The sequence below is a fragment of the Pteropus vampyrus genome, unplaced genomic scaffold (genome assembly GCF_000151845.1).
Source record: "Pteropus vampyrus isolate Shadow unplaced genomic scaffold, Pvam_2.0 Scaffold81, whole genome shotgun sequence".
Lineage (NCBI taxonomy): Eukaryota > Metazoa > Chordata > Mammalia > Chiroptera > Pteropodidae > Pteropus > Pteropus vampyrus.
This window is the reverse complement of record NW_011888862.1, coordinates 7,908,468-7,919,176: the sequence shown is the minus strand read 5'-3', so window position 1 is coordinate 7,919,176 and position 10,709 is coordinate 7,908,468.

Below are 10,709 nucleotides of genomic sequence, written 5' to 3'. Positions count from 1 at the left end.
CAGCACAATACCCTCTAGGTCTATCATGTTGCAGATGGCAAGATTTCATTCTTTTTTATGGCTGAGTAATATTCCATTGTATTTGTATGTGTATGTATGTGCATGTGTGTATATACATACACAGACACACACATATATGACACCTTTTCTTTATCCATTCATCCATTGATGGATACCCAGGGTGCCTCCATATCTTGTCTACTGTAAGTAATGCTTCAGTGAACATATGGATTAACATGTCCCTTCAAAAGTAGTGTTTTGGATTTCTTCAGATAAATATTCAGAGTTGGATAACTGGGTTCTTCTTTGTCTCTTGTTATAGCCTTTGTTTTAAGGTCTGTTTTGCCTGGTAGAAGTATTGCTACCCGAGCTTTTTTTGTTTCCATTTTTATGAAACACCTTTTTTCATACCTTTACTTTTTAGTCTGTGTTTGTCTTTTGATCTAAAGTGAGTCTCTTGTAGGCAGCATATGTAGGGGTCTTGTTTTCTTATCCATTCAGCCACCCTGTCTTTTGATTGGAGCAATTAATCCATTTACATTGAAAGTAATTGTAGCTAGATATGTAGTTATTGCCATTTTATTATTCATATTTTTATCTCTTTTTTCTTTCTTCTTAAAGAAGTCCCTCTAACATTTCCTATAATACTGGCTTAGCAATGATGAACTCCTTTAGCTTTTTCTTGTATGGGAAACTCTTTATCTGTCCTTTGATTCTAAATGATAGCTTTGTTGAGTAGAGTAATCTTAGTTGTAGGTCCTTGCTTTTCATCACAGAATATTTCATGCCAAATCCTTCTGGCCTGCAAAATTTCTGTTGAGAAATCAGCTGACAGTCTCATGGGAACTCCCTTGTAGATAACTAACTGCTTTTCTCTTGCTGCTTTTAAGATTCTCTATCTGTCTTTAACCTTTTGCATTTTAATGATGATGTGTCTTGGTGTGGGCCTCTTTGGGTTCATCTTATTGGGGGCTCTGTGCTTCCTGGGCTTGTATGTCTATTTCCTTTACCAGGATAGGGAAGTTTTCAGTCATTATTTCTTGAAGTAGGTTTTCAATTCCTTGCTCTTTCTCTTTTCCTTCTGGTACCCCTATGATACGAATGTTGGTATGCTCGATGTTGTCCCAGAGGCCCCTTAAACTATCCTCACTTTTTTGGATTCTTTTTTCTTGTTGCTTTTCTGATTGGGTGTTTTCTGTTACCTTCTAAATTGCTGATTTGATCCTTTGCTTTATCTAATCTACTGTTGATTCTTCCTAAGGTTCCTTCATTTCAGTTTTTGTATTCATTTCTTTCTGGTTCTTTTTTTTTATGTTTTCTATCTCTACTTTTATGTTTTCTATCTCTTTGTTAAAGTTCTCACTGAGTTCATCTACTCTTCCCTTAAGTTCATTGAGCATCCTTATAAAAGTGTTTCGAACTCTGCATCTGTTAGATTGCTTGTCTCCATCTTGTTTCGTTTTTTTCTGTTCTTTCATTTGGGACATGTTTCTTCATCTTGGCATTTTGGCTACCTCCCTGTGTTTGTTCCTATGTATTAGGTAGGGCTGCTATGTCTCCCGGTCTTAGTAGGGTGGCCTTATATAGTAGGAGTGCTGTGGGTCCCAGTGGCACAGTCTTCCCTGGTCACCTGAGCTAGGTGCTCCAGGTATGTCCCCCTTGTATGGGTTGTGCGTGCCCTGCCGTTGAGGTTGAGCCTTGATTGCTGTTTACTCATCAGTGGGAGGGATTGACCCTCAGGCTGATTGGCTGTGATGACTGGCCGAGACCAGTGGAGGAGCTGTTATTCAGGGCTGACCCTACAGAGCAGGATTCATTTTAGCAGGGCTCTGGTACCTGCCTCGTCTGCCCTTTTGGTGTGTCGTCCTCAGATGTGACCCTAGGTGGTGCTCCAGCTCAGACTGAAGCCGGTCACTGGGCATGCAGGCCAAGGCATTGTGGGAGGGACGCTGCTGCAGGTCAGGTTCAGCTTCAGCCTGTGCCCTGCCCAGGGCCACTTGGCATGAGCCACCAAGCAATCTGCAGATGGCCACCACCCACGCTGGGCTTGGAAGCGCTTTGTGAGGCCAAGATGTGAACTGAGGCTGGCTGCTGCTCTTGCCAGGCTTTGGGCTGCTCAGCAAGAGATACAGGGCACACCGAGGCCAGATGCTGCTTATTTAGGTTTTGTGAACCTTTGAGAAATTTTAGAATAGTCTGCAGCATGAGCCAAGACAAGGCATTTGTATGAAAAATCCACTGGAAGTGGCTTGGGTGGGCCTGCACGTTGGGAGGGCGGGGTCTCGGGGAATCACCTGGGCAGGGCGACTAATGTTAGCTATGTTGATGGAGACTCAGATATGGTAGCCACTTGGGTCTGCAAGCTGGAGTGCGGGGAGGCCTCAGCAAAGGAGCAGTGTCCACTGCTGGTACTTCTGTCTGGGAGAAAGCTGCCCCTCCAGCCCTTGCCCAGAAGCCAGACAACTCAGTTCCTCCCCGTGTGTCTATGGCACCTTTTAAGCTGCTGCCCCAGAGCTGGAGCTCAGAGCAAGTGAGCCCATCAGTAAGTTCATGTGCGGGGCCCCTTAAGAAGAAAGTCCGTGACTCCTGCAGCCCTCAGGCTCACTCAGCCACAGCCTCTGCTGGTTTTCACAGCCAGAAGTTGTGGGGACTTCTCTTCCTGGCACTGGAACCCTGAGATGGGGAGCCCGACCCCTTGTTCTTCCAGGAAGACCTCCATAGCTGAGATAATTCTCCCGATTCTCAACTGCCCCATGTGGGTGTGGGGCCAGCCATCCTGTGTCTCCGCCCTTCCTACCAGTCTCAAGTTGGAGTCTTCTTTGTGTCTCCAGTTGTAGGACTTTTGTTCAGCTAGACTTCAGGTGACTCTCAATGGTGGCTATTCTGTAGTTTAGTTGGAATTTTGATGTGGTTGTGAGAGGAGCCAGGCACAGCATTTACCTCCTCCACCATCTTGAGAGGAAGCTCTTTCATTCCTTTTTAATTGCCTTGAACTTTTAAATAATAATGCTATTTGAAAATATAGGCACTTAACTAGATATAAGCTTCTTTTGTTTTTAGCTAATTTGTAAGCATAACCCTGAAACAGATTCACAAATTAAGTATAAATTAACCTAATAAAGCTCAAATCAACCCTAACGGGAGACACGATGGTGTGTTTCAGAAATGGAGTTGTTGCTGGTGACATGACAGGGCACATGCTGCGTGATGTGGCACAGTCTTTTGCATTCACTTGGTTCTCCCATCTCTTTTCTCTCTTGGAACCACCGTGGGAATCTTTCCTTCATGCAGTGTTCTCTGAGGCCTTTTCATGTGGTGCTATGCTTTAAAAATAGTTCTGAAAGTGGATATGCTGTTGATACACAGACTATATACCATGTGGATGGTGTCAAGCTTCAATATAGAATATGTCCTTGTGAACCCGTTCCCTGATGTGCGCTCTGGCTCCGTCCCCTTTCTTCTTTAGAGGAGATGACCATCATGAGCTTTTTAAAAAAATCATCTTTCCCTTTTTCTTTAAAAAATAGTTTTTATCATTTCCATATGTATTTCCTAAAAACAGATTGTCTGGTTTTGCTTGGTTTTAGGTTTATGAAACTAGCATCCGTACTGCACATAGACTTGTGATTTGCTTGTTGTCTCTCATTTTGTAGACATTTATTTGTCCTGTCTGGTATTCCACTGTTTGAATGTGTCGCTGTGTAGTTATGCTTTCTACCAGTGATGGACTTCTGCATTGCTCCCAGGTTTTTGCTACAATGAATGGACTTCCTATCACCATTCTAATAAATGCCTCCAGGTACATGTGTGGAATATGTTTTCTAAAGGTACATAGCAAAGAGTGGTTTTGCTGGATTTCAAGTTGCTGGATTTCCAAAATGATTGTGCCAGCATATGTTCCCAATAAATGAGTGAATGAACAAACTAATGAGTGAAGAAGAGAATGTACTTAATGAAGGAGAGAGTATGTGAACTTAGAAGAGAATGCCCGATTGACTTTCTAAGTGTGTGCTGCCAGAATGTAAAGGTTTCTGCTGCTCTCGTTCCCACCACTATTTGGTATCCCAGATGTACTAGGGTGGAGGCTGAATTACTGTCACAAAAACCTCAAGATAGCATAGCCGTCTATTTCCCTCTTGGACCACAGCCTGCTGACCACTGAACTGTTCAGGGTGGGCAAATGGCTTTGCTCTGCAAAGTCATCAGGGTCCAATTCCTTCTCTCTTATTGTCTCTCCACCTTTTCTAGGGTGTTGCCTTTGTTGGCATGGCAGGAGCTGGCTTACCAGCCCACGAGGAGAGGGAAGTAGAGGGTGAGCAGCTCCCTTCTTTAAAGAATGTGATCTGGAAACTGCTCGTATAACTCCCACCCACACCCCGTTGGCAAGAACTTAGGTACTCTCTCAGCCCTAGCTGTGGTTAAGTCTGGAGGAATGTAATCTCCAGCTGGGCAGCCATGTGCCCAACACAGACTAGGGGTGGGGTATATTAGTTTCCTATTCCTGTTGTAACAAATTACTACAAACTTAATGGCTTAAAACAGCACAGAGTTAACGTCTCACAGTTTGGCAGGTCAGAAGTATCCACATGGGTTGGCAAGGCTGGTTCCTTCTGGAGGCTCTGGGGAAGATCTGTTTCCTTTGTGTTTTTCCAGCTTCTAGAGGTGGCCCACATTCCTTGGCTCATGGGCTCTTCCTTGCATCGCTCCAACCATTGCCTGCATTGTCACATCTCCTTCTCTGGCTCTTCTGCCTCCCTCTTTCATCTTTTAAAGACCTCTGTGATATTACTGGGCCCACTCAGGTAATCCAGAATTATCTTCCCTATCTCTGAGGATCTTTGCAGATCCTCAACATCTGCAAAGTCCCTTTTGCCAGGTTAGGTGACATATTCACAGGATCTGGGAATTAGCATATAGACATGTGGGGGTAGGGCATTATTCTGTCTTCTATGGAGGGAGGGAAGGGTTCTAGTTCTAAAGGACTGCTGGGAGATAATGACCAGTCTGCTGCGTCATACAACTGCATTTTTTGTCAATCTCATGGCTGTGGATATATTTAAAAAGTATCGTCAGAGCTACTGGTGAACTTGCTGAAGACAGGGTTTCCCCCCTGCCCCCCACACTGTGATTACCAGGGTTCGCATGTCTGAATAGTAAAATAAACAGTATTTTTGAGGTCTGCATCCTTCTTCACGAGTGACAATGTCCTCCATCAGTCCTCTGTTTGCTGGATTCCTTTTGTGAAGGCCATTTCCAACTGCTGTTCTACTCGTAGTTTCCTCAGAAAAACTAACAGCAGCTAGCATCACTAGGATTAACTACACGGTGTGTATCAAGAGCCTGGCACATAGTAGGGGCTCAAATGAGGTACAAATGAAAAACAAAAAGCTACACTAGCACACTGTGTCTGAGCCGTCTTGTGTGTAAGGACCCCCTCATCCTATATTTTGTGCACGCGGTAGGTGCACTGATCAAACTCCCCTTTCCCAATATGTTTTGGCCCTCCAGCTTGTGCGTGTTTATCCATTTTCTGTGTGTGTGTGTGTGTGTGTATGAAAGAGAGAGGGAGGGAGAGAGAGAGAGAGAGATAGAGACAGAGAAACAGGCTTTTTTTTGGGCATGTTCTGTGGACTGAATGTGTTCCCACAAAATTCATGTGTTGAAACCCAAATCCCTAATGTGATGGTATTTGGAGGTAGGGTTTTTAGGAGGTAATTAGGTTATGAGGGCAGGACCCTTATGATGGGGTTAGCACCATGATAAGAGACAGTCAAGAGAGTGCTCTCTCGCTCTCTCTCTCTTTCTCCCCCTCTCCCTTCTCCCCGCTTTCAGCTTCCAGAACTGTAAGGAATAAATGTTTGTTATTTAAGTCACCCAGTCTATGGTAGTCTTGTTTTGGCACCCCAAACTGACTAAGACAACATGGGAGAGAAGGGGCAAACATGAAAGCTATGGTGGTAACTATTTGTCATTCTCTGAGTTTGTCTCTGCCTCTGGTGGAAGACCGAAAATGTTTACATCGATGTTGATAGATACACAGAAGTTTTGGAAAATAATTTAGTTTGAATCATCTGAAATTATATTTTTTTCTCCTTTCAGTCAGGATGTAGAAATAACATAAAAACAAGTCAGTACTTATCTCTCCAGTGAATTCAGAGTATCTATAGATGGGGTGCTGGACTCAGTCATGTGGACAGAGAGCGGGTGCTGAGAACACTGGGCTTGTGAATAGTAAGGTTGTGGGAAGGGTCTTTGCTGTGGGAGATATCCTGGAAATTTGGTGTAGAAGATAATCTGAGTATTGTTAGAGGCAGTGAGAGCCACACCTGCTATCTCAAAGTGGCCCACGGTGTTTTACAATTCGGGAATTGCTGATGTTTGAGAATCGGATTAAGATTTCACATAACATTTTAGATCCCTGACTGATCTTAAACACCAGGGCTTCTGGCAACCTTGGGCTAGCATTCCAGCTTGGCTGTAATTGTGGCAGCTCTGTTCAGATGGGTGAGCATGTGGGTTTAGTTTGCCGTGCTCCTCAACACTTCCTCTTGCCTCCCAGACTTGAGCCATGATTGACAGTCAGTTGCTAGAGATAATGAGGCTCATCCTGTTGTTTCTGGATCTTCTTACCCTCTTGGGTGCCCTGCCTACCCCAGTAGACCATTGAGTTGGCTTTTATACACCCCTAACCTTAAGAGTTTGAATTCTCTCCTGACATTACAACCAGATTGTACTGTCCCTGGTGGGGCTGAATCATTCTTTCAGAGAGAGTTGAAAATTTGCAGGTCACAATGACTATGTGAACCTCTAGGTGGAACTGCTATTTAATGATTGACTCCAGGTCACTCTCCTTTGAATGTTCCAGTTATACCCAGCAGGGCTGGTTTATTGTTCGTCATCTGATAACCTTGGTCCCATCATGTGTCTGGCTCATGAGTGAGAAATACCAATAGTTCCCAGTATCCTAGGCTCCTCTCACTTATGTGAGCTTTAATTTGAGCACCCAAATGCCACCAGCATCTGTTGCCCTTTCTTTAGACCAACCTCATCATCGACATTGGCTGCTGACACAGGTGTGTTGGCTCTATGCTGGATGTACCTTGGAAGCTGCTGTTATAAAATAGATGGTCCTGTCAAGAGTAGCCCATGTAGTGGACCTTCAGTGGTAGGAAAAGATATTTAAAGGTGCAGCATGATTGGAGAGTTCCGAATCAACCTATTTAGGGACGTCTTTTAGGGATAGGATATGGATAAGTAAAACCAGGGCTGTTTGGGGGAGTACTGCGGGTAAGCAAGTTTTCATATTTCTTGAATGGTAAAGGGGGGCGTGGGGGGAGGAACAAAGGGGAGGAGCGGGACCTCATCTGATTTCTGAGCTAGCTCAGGTTCTTCCCCCCACCTCAATCGAGCAGCTTGTTTTAGGAATCCTCTGTTTTTTCTTCTGCCATTGATTGCTTTCTTGTGATAATAGGGGAGCTAAGTTGATAATTTGTCAAATTTATGTGCACCAATTTTTCGATATAAGGTAGGGAAAACTTTCTGTGGCGATGACTTAAGCATCTGCCAGACTCATTAGTCCTTGGCTGGCTCCAGCAGCACCATCGCTTCCCTGCCCTCCCTGCCTGATCACTTCCCTCCATATTGTCCTAGGCCCCATCCTGGGAAATTTTGGCTCTTAGCCTGGAACTGACGAATTCTTGCTTAGGATGTGGAAGGGAATAGCACGCCTGACTAAAATAATTCATATCTGCTCCAGTCATAATTTCACTTTCCTGGGTTTATAGTTTCGAACGAGAAGAAACTGCCAATTGGGGATAAGTTATTTATTTTTGAGGGGGGATCATGAGACATCTTTATTTTTGCTTTACTTGGTCTGCTGGAAAATGCAAGAAAATCCTATTAGTTGTAGGGAGACATCATTCCCTCTTCCCTTTACTTCCTCCCTCCCCACCCCTAACCTAGATGCTTCCAGATGCTTGAAAGGGTCACCACTCGAGGAGAGGGCACCAGGCTGGCTCAGAAAGCCCCACCAGGGACTGCAATGAACCCCCCGCATCGTGCTCCGTGGACTGTAGTTCCTTTGGTGCTAAGGCAAAGACCATGGCCTTCTTTCTCCTCCACACTGGTATCCTGGCACCTGGTATGGTGTCTCAGCCAGAATGAGCAGCAAAAGAAAAATATTTGTTGAATGAATAAAAGCAAAATATGATGTCTGGCTTTCCCAAAACAGGCTGGGAATTGGTATTTAAATGGCATCGCTTATGCGCAGCTCCTGCGCATGTCACAAATGATCAGGAGCAACTGAGAATCAGCACCGCTCAGTCTTCCTCGCTGTTGGCTCGTCATTTCATAAGGTATATTTACACGTTTGGAAATATTTTTCTTTTGAAAGATCTGAAGAAATAGGCAATAGGTAAAAATTATCTGTGATGCGGTCTGTAGGAGAATTTTGGGAGCACGCCAGCATTTGTGCCTAGACCACTTCTACCATATGTGTAAGAGTCTTCCCGTGATCCTAAATTAGCCATTAACAGACATTTCTTTTGCACTGAACTTGTCTAGAAAAAAAAAAATCAATCGATGATTGCCCCTTGCATAAAATGCACCGTTAGGGCAGCTGGCAGGCTAGCTCCTTTTACTGTCCCCTCCAGAGTTTCCTTGCCATCAATCCACCACAGGAGAAACCTTCCACTTTATCTTTCTTTGTTGTGGTCAGTGTTCAGGCTTGCCACACTTCCTCTTGTGGATGTAATGAAGCACATGCATGTGTCCTGGGTTGTGCAGAGCAGATCTGAGATAAAGGAGCCAGCATACTCACTTTTGCAGGGTTCTCATCCTGCATTTTAGGGAAGTGTTGCTGGGCCCCTGTGCAAGGCACGATGTTTTTCTTCTCTTTTCCTCTCGCTGTACTTTATCTTTAGTCTGAACCCAGTCCCTGGTGTTTCGCTTCAGGATTTTTTTTTCTTCCTCCCTAGGGAGTAATTGCTTAGAAAATGCCTTCTTGTCAAAAACATAATGACTCCAATATCCTAAATTGGTAGTGGAAATACCTGTCGTTTGGCTTAATATTTTAGTCATTGCTAATGGTTGGGAGATTGCAGTGAGATGGCTGGTCCCTTTGGAAGCCGCTTGGGTTGACCGGACTGTCAAACGTCTGCTTTTGTCTGTGTGTGAACACTCATTTGGGGACCAGCCCACTTATCACAGGTAGTCCAGTCTTTTAATGCTTTCATGCTTTCATGCTAGGGACCATCTGCTGCTTCACAGGTAACCGAGACTTGCTAAAAATAGAGTTTAAATGGCCCCACTGTTCTCGCATTGGAAACTATCACCCTGTATTTTTAGTTGATCGTAACTACTTTCAAGCCTGGGTAATAGGAATCATTAAGCAAGACCTTTGTCAGCCAGATGCTGTTAGAGTTTGAACCCTAACTCTCAGCTACTTGGAGAGAGTATCCCAATCTATTGAAATATGGAGTGCTGACTGCCGTGAAGCTCCCCTTCTTCACCCGTACCCTCTATTCGGGATGATTCTGTTTTGCTGTGCACTTAGGGTACTCACCACCAAAAAATACATTGGAAAGAGTGAATGCTGGCTCTCTGGTAGTTTACGGCACTGATCAAACAAATAACTAGAAGAGATTGGCACACACCCGCTTTGAGGCCATTGAAGAATAACACGAGACTCAGACTCATGCACTGTGGGTCAGGGTGGTCTGAATGGAAATTGTCATCACCATACTTAGTTGCAAATTGATGCATTAAATGCTAGGTAAGACTAGGCTTAACTTCTGTTGCTCATTTCATAAGTAACAATCTCATTTTACTATCCCCATTCTTGCCCACCTTTGGTTACAGAAATAACTTCTGAGTGGGTTTTCTTTTTAAAGATCTGTGTCAAGCAGATACTTTATAAAAATGGCACAGGCAAAGTGTTCTATTTAGAATTGCCCTGTGACATGAAACCACGTGTGTTTTCTGTCCCTGGGCACTGGTTCCTTTGGAGGTAAGGCCCACAGGAATGGAGGCCAATGGCAGCCAGTAGCATGGAGCCAGGCCATCAGGGAAGGCAACCTGAAAATGCTGTGGACTTTGCATAGATAGTTTTACTTAAGTAAGACTCACTTATTCATTAGGCCTAAAATAAGCTACTATGGCATTTGATAACCAGGTGTATTCCCTTCCTATTTCTGCCATAACAAATCGCCTCAAATTTAGGCTCAAAACAAAACACATTTGTTGTTTTACTGTTCTGTAGGTCACAAGTCTGATGTGGGTCTCCATAAGCTAAAGTCAACATGTCATCAAGGCTGCGTTCCTTTCTCGAAACTCTAGGGAAATTTTCGTTCTTTCGCCTTTTCCAGCATCGAAGACTGCCCATATTCCTTGCTCATGGCCCCCTTCCTCCATCTTCAACGTCTGCAACAGTGGGTCTTGTCCTCATATAGCATCACTGTGACCTTCTCTTTGCACCCAACTTAGACTTTTAAGAATCCTTGGGATTATATTAGGTTCTCCTGGGTAATTCAGGCTATTCTCCCCATTTTAAGGTCAGCTGATTAGAACCCTTACTTCCAGGAATTAAGATGTGGGCATCACATCAGGTAGGGCCAAAGGGCGGTCATTCTGGTGGCAGCCTGTGTGGAAAACAGCTTCCATCGTTGCAGAGTTTGAGGAAGTCGAGAAGGTTTCTTTCAGCCCAGTGGGCC